Genomic DNA, 7155 nt, shown 5'->3' with positions numbered 1-7155 from the left:
TATATGTGCCCCCACCTTATTTTGGCTAGGATCTCCAATTCAAGATTAAATATAAGTGGTGCTTGTGGGCATTTCTGTCTTCTTGATAAAGTCAGAGACAAAATTATCAACTGTGCAATGATTCAGTCAATATAACATTCTGGTGATTGGTTTGGAATGTTCTGTGAGACAGAAAAATATTGTATCTGTTGACTACATACTTAAATTAGAATCACTGAATTTGTCATCATTTCTGAAAATATAAAGATGCTTGTCAAAGTAGAATTTTTTTCTCAATGGAGATATAGCTCTGAAAATTTTATTTTTTAATATGAATAAAGGTAATGATTTGAATATACAAATTCACTGAATTGTAAATACATGTTTCTAACCAGCATAGCTGTATCAATAATTCCATTATGAGCTGACTGTGATGGTGTGCACCTATGGTCCCAGCAACTCAGAAAGCTGAGGCAAGAAAATTGCTTGAACCCTGGAGTTTGATTACACCACTGCAGTCCAGCCTGGGCAGCAGAGTGAGAACCCATCTCTAAAATAATAAAACATAAATAATCCATTATAAATTCATAGTTTAACTTCATATTTGAATAAAAACAATGGGCTATTATTCTTAACCAAATTAGTTTTAATGTTAATGTTCATGTAACTCAAATTCTACTTGAGTGCAAATTACATTTGACTCAAAAGAAAAATGTATCTCCCAGCTCTTTGACATTGATTATTTGAATTTTAAAAATCTGGTAACTACAGGATTGTTCTTAAGGTAGCCTTGGACCAATCCAGTTATTTCCAGTTTCTCACAGTTCTCAAGGCTTGCTGTTGAATATACTGGGAATGCAACATCTTGACTTAAGGAGAGACTGGCTAAAATAGCCTGACTTCTCTTCTGGTATCACCTTCACCTAGAATAAGATTTTCTTTAATGATTTATTCCAGAGTGTCATGAAGCTCTAGCATTCAAAACCCAGAGTGAGTTGCTTTTTGGAGTCCCTCAGATGCTGTGCAAGTGCAGTATGTACTGAGGAGACTCTACACACCTCAGACAGCTTTTCTGAGGCTTGGACTTGCTGGGACTGAATCCCAGGTTCTGGTTGTCTCTTGCTGACTATCTGTAAGTAATAAAACTGTTTTATGTAGCCAGTTATGTGTGTGAATAATCTGTCTTACTGAACTCAGCAAGTTGGTAACCAGCGAACCTGTTTCATAGTAATATCCTTAGAAATAGTAAACTTTTAGAGAGTTTTAAAATTTAATTATATGTAAATGTAAATTAAAATGAGAATAATTCAAATATTATTAAAATACATTTTATAATGCTTAAATTGAGCATTCCTAACATATTAAGCATTATTTGATTTTCCAAATGTGAGATGGGAGTTAAGAATTCCTCTAATGCTGATCACAGCCCACTTTTTTGTCTTTGTCACTGTGGCTTATCTGAGGAATCTTAAGAAATTTAATTTGAAATATGTTTATATGAATTTAGACTACAATTTGTATTCTATTATATTCACTGATACTAAAGCATCTTCTGATTCATTTCAGAGGATAACAATATGTTATGGGAAATTTGTACAGCATGATTCTTAGCCTCAGTATATATCTGATCTCCCTGATGATATTAATATTTTGTAATAAAGTGGCATTGCTAACACTGAAAGAAATTATATTATCTAGCTAAGTCTCAGACCACTAATTGAAGTCAAATTTTTGATAAGTATGAGCTATCAATTTCTAAAAGGAAATAGTGGAGAATATAAGCTATTTAACAAAGACAGTGACTAATACCTGTTTTGTTCTTAGGGTATCCAAAAACTATTCCAAGTGTTAGGAAAAGGAACCTTCAATATGGGTTAGGAATAAACTCTGGTAAGGCAAATTTGAAGGTCTATTTCATTTTCGTCAGTCTGCCTGAAGTTGAAACATTCAAACAAACTGCAATTTGAGAGGGATTCACTGCCAGTTGAGAAGCTGGAATCCTGTAGAAGCAAGGGAAGAATATTATTGGTGAACAGCCATTCAGCTTATGAAAATGTTCCTTATGGATAGCCTTAGTCAACATAAGCACTTTCTTATATACCTACCTCTTCTTTTTAAAAGATACAACCTTCAAAGTGATATAAAAATGTAAAAGGAAACTTCCCCATAGGAAACTTGTAGACTCCAAACCCAAAACTCCCCCAGTTATTATAACTGTGGGAAGCTATTACTGCAATGGCCTTGCTAAGACTAATATGAACCACATTAAAGATTACAGGACAAAGTAATAACTCAAGTAAGAATAGGGTCTTAGCCCTAAGTCTTCATTAATAATTATTAGTGATGATGTCTATGCAAATATGAATATAATCACAGTGCTGCTGCAGCTTAACATATCCTTGGCCACGATGGAGGCTTTAGCATCTGCCACATTGGGTCAGCTTAGTGGGAGAGAAAGATAATGTAGAAAGCAACAGAAATCTTGATATTGTTTCTGTGTATCTTTCCCTCCACCCCCAAAACTATAGAGAATACAAAGTCATCTATGTCTAAGTAGATTCTACCAAATCTATAATTCATTTACTATTATAGAGGAGATAATATTGTTGCAACTCAGATGACTTGGAATAGGAAAAGAGTCAGGCTACAATGATGAGCTGTTAAACAAGATCAGAAAAGAGAAATCAGATGATAAGAAAATATGTGCATGGTCTTGCAAAACAATGTACACAAATAATAAACCAGCCAGTCTTTTATGCTGTACTGGAAGGTACACAGATTTTGAATTTAAACTTCATTTATTTATTTTTACAAATACCATGTGATATCCTAGAATATGCATGCATGAACTTTGGCTTTGGTGAGAGACAAATAAAAGAGCTCTTTTACCAGAAGATATTTGTGTTGTTGTTGTTTGCTTAGGTCTGTGTTCATCTTAGAGGTTCCAAGAGAGAAGAGAGCACAAAGGTGAAAGAACAACATATGAATATTTTGCAGTTAAGGCAGATAAGAAGGTCAAAGATACTGAGAAAACAGAACAGTTGTCATCTTGAAGTAAAAAACTCTGCCCTTACAAAAAACAAAACATGATGAAAGTGGCCTTTCCTATTTTTTTCTTCTTTTTTTCCCCATGTGTTGGTTGTACAGTTCAAGCTCTCTCATTGTTTTACCTCCCTTGATCTCCAGATAGCTTAACATAGCAACATAGCTTCGCAGGTGGAGGACAAGCAATATACACTGAAAAATGAGTAAAGTGTTCAGTTTCATGGGCAGTTGTCATTATGTAGGTCTCAAGTAAAGGAATAATAACCCTGTGCCTCTTTTAATCATCATTTAATCATGTCTTACAGTTTCCTTTTATGGAGAAAACTTAGCTTCCCTAACCCCTCTTGGTGTTATAATGTAATGCAATCCATTTCCTTTACTAAACATAGTAGCTTTCTTTCAAGTTGAAAACACATCACTAATGGCATAGAATTTGTCCTTCCAAAGCCCTTGAAATAGGAAAGGGAGATAAACAGTTCCTCTGTTATGCTATTGAGGGAACTGCACATTTTAATCAGCCAGAGACGAGTGCAGCATCTGTTTAGAACCTGTCGACAGTCTCTATTATCTGCTCTATTTTAAGATAGAAAGAACGTGGTGGTAGCTGACCTTGGGATTCTTTAGGACTAGAGTTGGCCAACCCTAAAGCACCAAAATTGCTCTGTACTCTGTGCCCTCATATGTCAAATGAAAATAGACTGCAGGTTTGATTACAAATAATGTATCTGCACGACAAAGTACAACATGACATTTGATAGATGATCGTGGTTGTCATTATTTTCTATTGTATTATTTGACTAAAAATTTATCAAAGAAATAGGAGAAAGATATGCTTCCCTAATTGTGACTTATTATTTCTTTTATTGTGTGTGTATCTGTATGTGTCAGGTCCCTCTACCCTACTGTATGTTCCTTCTCCACATACATATTTTTTTGTTTAAAAAATTTTATTCATAGCAAAGTAGATAGACTCATTTATCAAGAACAACAGTTTACATTCCAGTGTAAATAGAGGAGTAAAGTTCATAGAGAGGAAAGGAAAGAAATGGGGAATTAGTCTACACTGAGGAATAAAACTTCATGTATTAAAAATATGAAAACACTACATACTACATCTACTACACCATGTTGTCAGACTGATATCTAGCTATATTATTTTTCCCATTACCTATGTATGTAATCCTAGTGAAGAAATCTATATTTTATATAAAATATCAGCTAAGTACAGAAAATATAAAGCTACTAGCATTAATTAAGCTACTGGATAAGATTTTTTAAAGATAATATTCAACTACTTTCCAAACTATCTGACAAATTTCTTGAATTACATTCTCCCACTTAAGCCAATTGAGTTTCTTATCTTAACCTTGCTTCCTTTTAAATAATTTTTGGACTGTAAATCTGACTAAACTTATAGGTTCAAAAAGTTTTATTTATTACATTTAGGGAGAAGCTAAAGGTAAATTTTATATAATTTTATTTTTAATGCTTTAATTTTTTGATATATAATATATTTGCTCTCCATATGTTTGTAGAATTTTTTGTTTATTTATATAGTTCCTGGACAAAGTTCATTGCTATTTTTTATTCATCTTGGATAGGTTGTATGATTTTTATTCCTCCATGAAGTGGACTGGGTTTCTCCCACTCAGATGTCCATGATTAATTACCGACTGAAGCAGTTTAGTTTGGTAAGTTCACAAGCTGGTTCTCTTTAATAGCCTATTGTGCCTACAATTTGCGCCTGCTGTTTTCAGCACATTGCAGTTTTTCAAATATTCCCTCATCTGTTTTTTTTGTGTGTTTTGAGTTGTTTTGGTAAGATTTAAACGAACCTTCAATTATTATTTTTCTGTTTTACTTTCCTTGTTATACAGTTAAAAAATAACAAATCTAAATCAATATTCTGGATATGTTCAGCCTTATCTTTATTTTCATTGATTTGTATTTAGGGACAAGTTCATGTCCTTCATGAAACTACACCTCTACAAATACTTTAATAGCACATATAGAAATTACCTTCCTACCTTTTAGATCTAACACAATTAGAAATAACAAGTGGTAATTTCTATTCTGATATGCAATAGGAACCACTTTTTGCTTTATAGACTACAGGTCACAGTATTCAGTTATCATGAGACAAATGTTACTATCTCCATTTTCTCACCCTCACTTCATTTGTAACAGCGGCTAGTCTATTTTCCTTATAAGAAAGCTAAACATATTCTCATAATGACCCAGCTAAGTTTCATTTCCAGGACAGCAGGCCATTTATTTTCATTTCATTTCTACCTTGAAATATCATATCTTCATATCCTATTACATCATATTATGTTTCTGAATTTGTGACCCTATGATAGTCTGAAGCCAGTATCAGATTTAAAGAATCATAACCCCCCAAATAGAATTCTAGCCTCTACTTGTATCTCACCAAGTGAAAGTTTCATAGAAATTCATTTTTAAAACTGCATGATTTTATCTAATACCTCACAGTCTGTGGATGCATTCTGTTCTGCTTGCCACATTATTCTGTTCCATCAGCTTGCATCCTTGATCCCTTCTCTCATATAGGTTATAACTTTCTGCCTAATAACATCCCCAAAACATCAAACCCCCTCCCCAACTGCATACCTGCATTGTGGAGATGTTCTAGTTAATCTTCAACTGTGATCAATTATTTTATTAAAATAGAACTCTATTTTCTCTACTATTTGTATCATCAGATGAAAGGATGTAGTGGCATCAGCAAGGTGGTAGAATAGGACTTCTCAGCACTTCTTCCCTGGCAGAAATGTCAATTTGAAATATTATCCATTGATGAAAAATACCTCCATAAGAGAACTTACAGCACCTGGATATAGCAAGGAAATAAAAATATATACATTGGAAAAGGGAGGGAGGAAAGAGTTTCAAATTACACATATCTACTCTCCTCCAACACCAGGTAGCACACAATAGAGAGATGTAACGACTTCAGGGGGAAGAGAAGGGAAGTAAGCACCTGGCTTTGTTTGGACCACAGTACTAATCCCATCCCAGTGAAGCCCAGAATCAGGTCCACCATAGTGCTAGGTCATGATCTAAATAGACATTTCTCAAAAGCAGACATACAACTGTCCAAGAAGTACATGATAAGGGACTCAATTTCACTAACCACCAAGGAAATGCAAATTAAAACCACAATGAGATATCATCTCACACATGTTAGAATGGCCATTATAAAAAAGACAAGAGATGATAAGCATTGGAAATGCTGAGAAAAAGGACTCCCTGTACACCATTGCTGGGAATGCAAATTGGTAAAACCATTATGAAAAACAATATAGAGATTCCTCAAAAGGTAAAAACTGAAGCTACCATATGACTCAGCAATCCTACTTCTGGATATAAATGCAATGGGAATGAAATCAGTATGCCAAACTGTTATGTTCATTGCAGTAATATTCACACTAACCAAGATATGGAATCAACCTAAGTGTCCATCAGTAGATGAATAGATAAAGAAAATGTTATACACACACACACAAGCACACACATACACACACAAATACTGTCCTTTCTTAAGAAAGAAGAAACTTCTGTCATTTCTAAGAACACAGATGAACCTGAAGGACATTATGTTAAATGAAATAAACCAGTCACAGAAAGACATGATCTCATATGTGATAACCAAAGAAGCTGAACTCAGGAAAGTGGGGAACTACTGATTAAATGATACAAAGTTTCAGTTAAACAGGATGAATATATTCTGGAAATCTATTGCATAGCATGGTGATTACAGCTAATAAAAAAATCATATGCTTGAAAATTATTAGGATATTATATCTTAAATGTTCTTACCACAAACACATAATTATGTGAGGTAATGGATGGGTTCATTAAATTTATTTAATCACTTCAATCATTTCCCAATGTACATATTTATCAAAACATTATTTCATATACTGTAAAAGTATACAATTCTTTTCTGTCACTTATATCTTAATAGAGCTAGGGAAGAAAAGCAGCAAATGTGTAAAGAGAAAGCAACTAAGAAAATAACTCCCGAATATTCCATCTCCGGATAGAGGATGAAAAAGTTATGAAGAGTTATTCATTGTTCTCTCACCTACATAAAATAATTCTAATCCT

The sequence above is a fragment of the Carlito syrichta genome, unplaced genomic scaffold (assembly GCF_000164805.1).
Source record: "Carlito syrichta isolate Samal-C Ts95f unplaced genomic scaffold, Tarsius_syrichta-2.0.1 Scaffold305668, whole genome shotgun sequence".
Lineage (NCBI taxonomy): Eukaryota > Metazoa > Chordata > Mammalia > Primates > Tarsiidae > Carlito > Carlito syrichta.
This window is presented reverse-complemented; position numbering follows the sequence as displayed.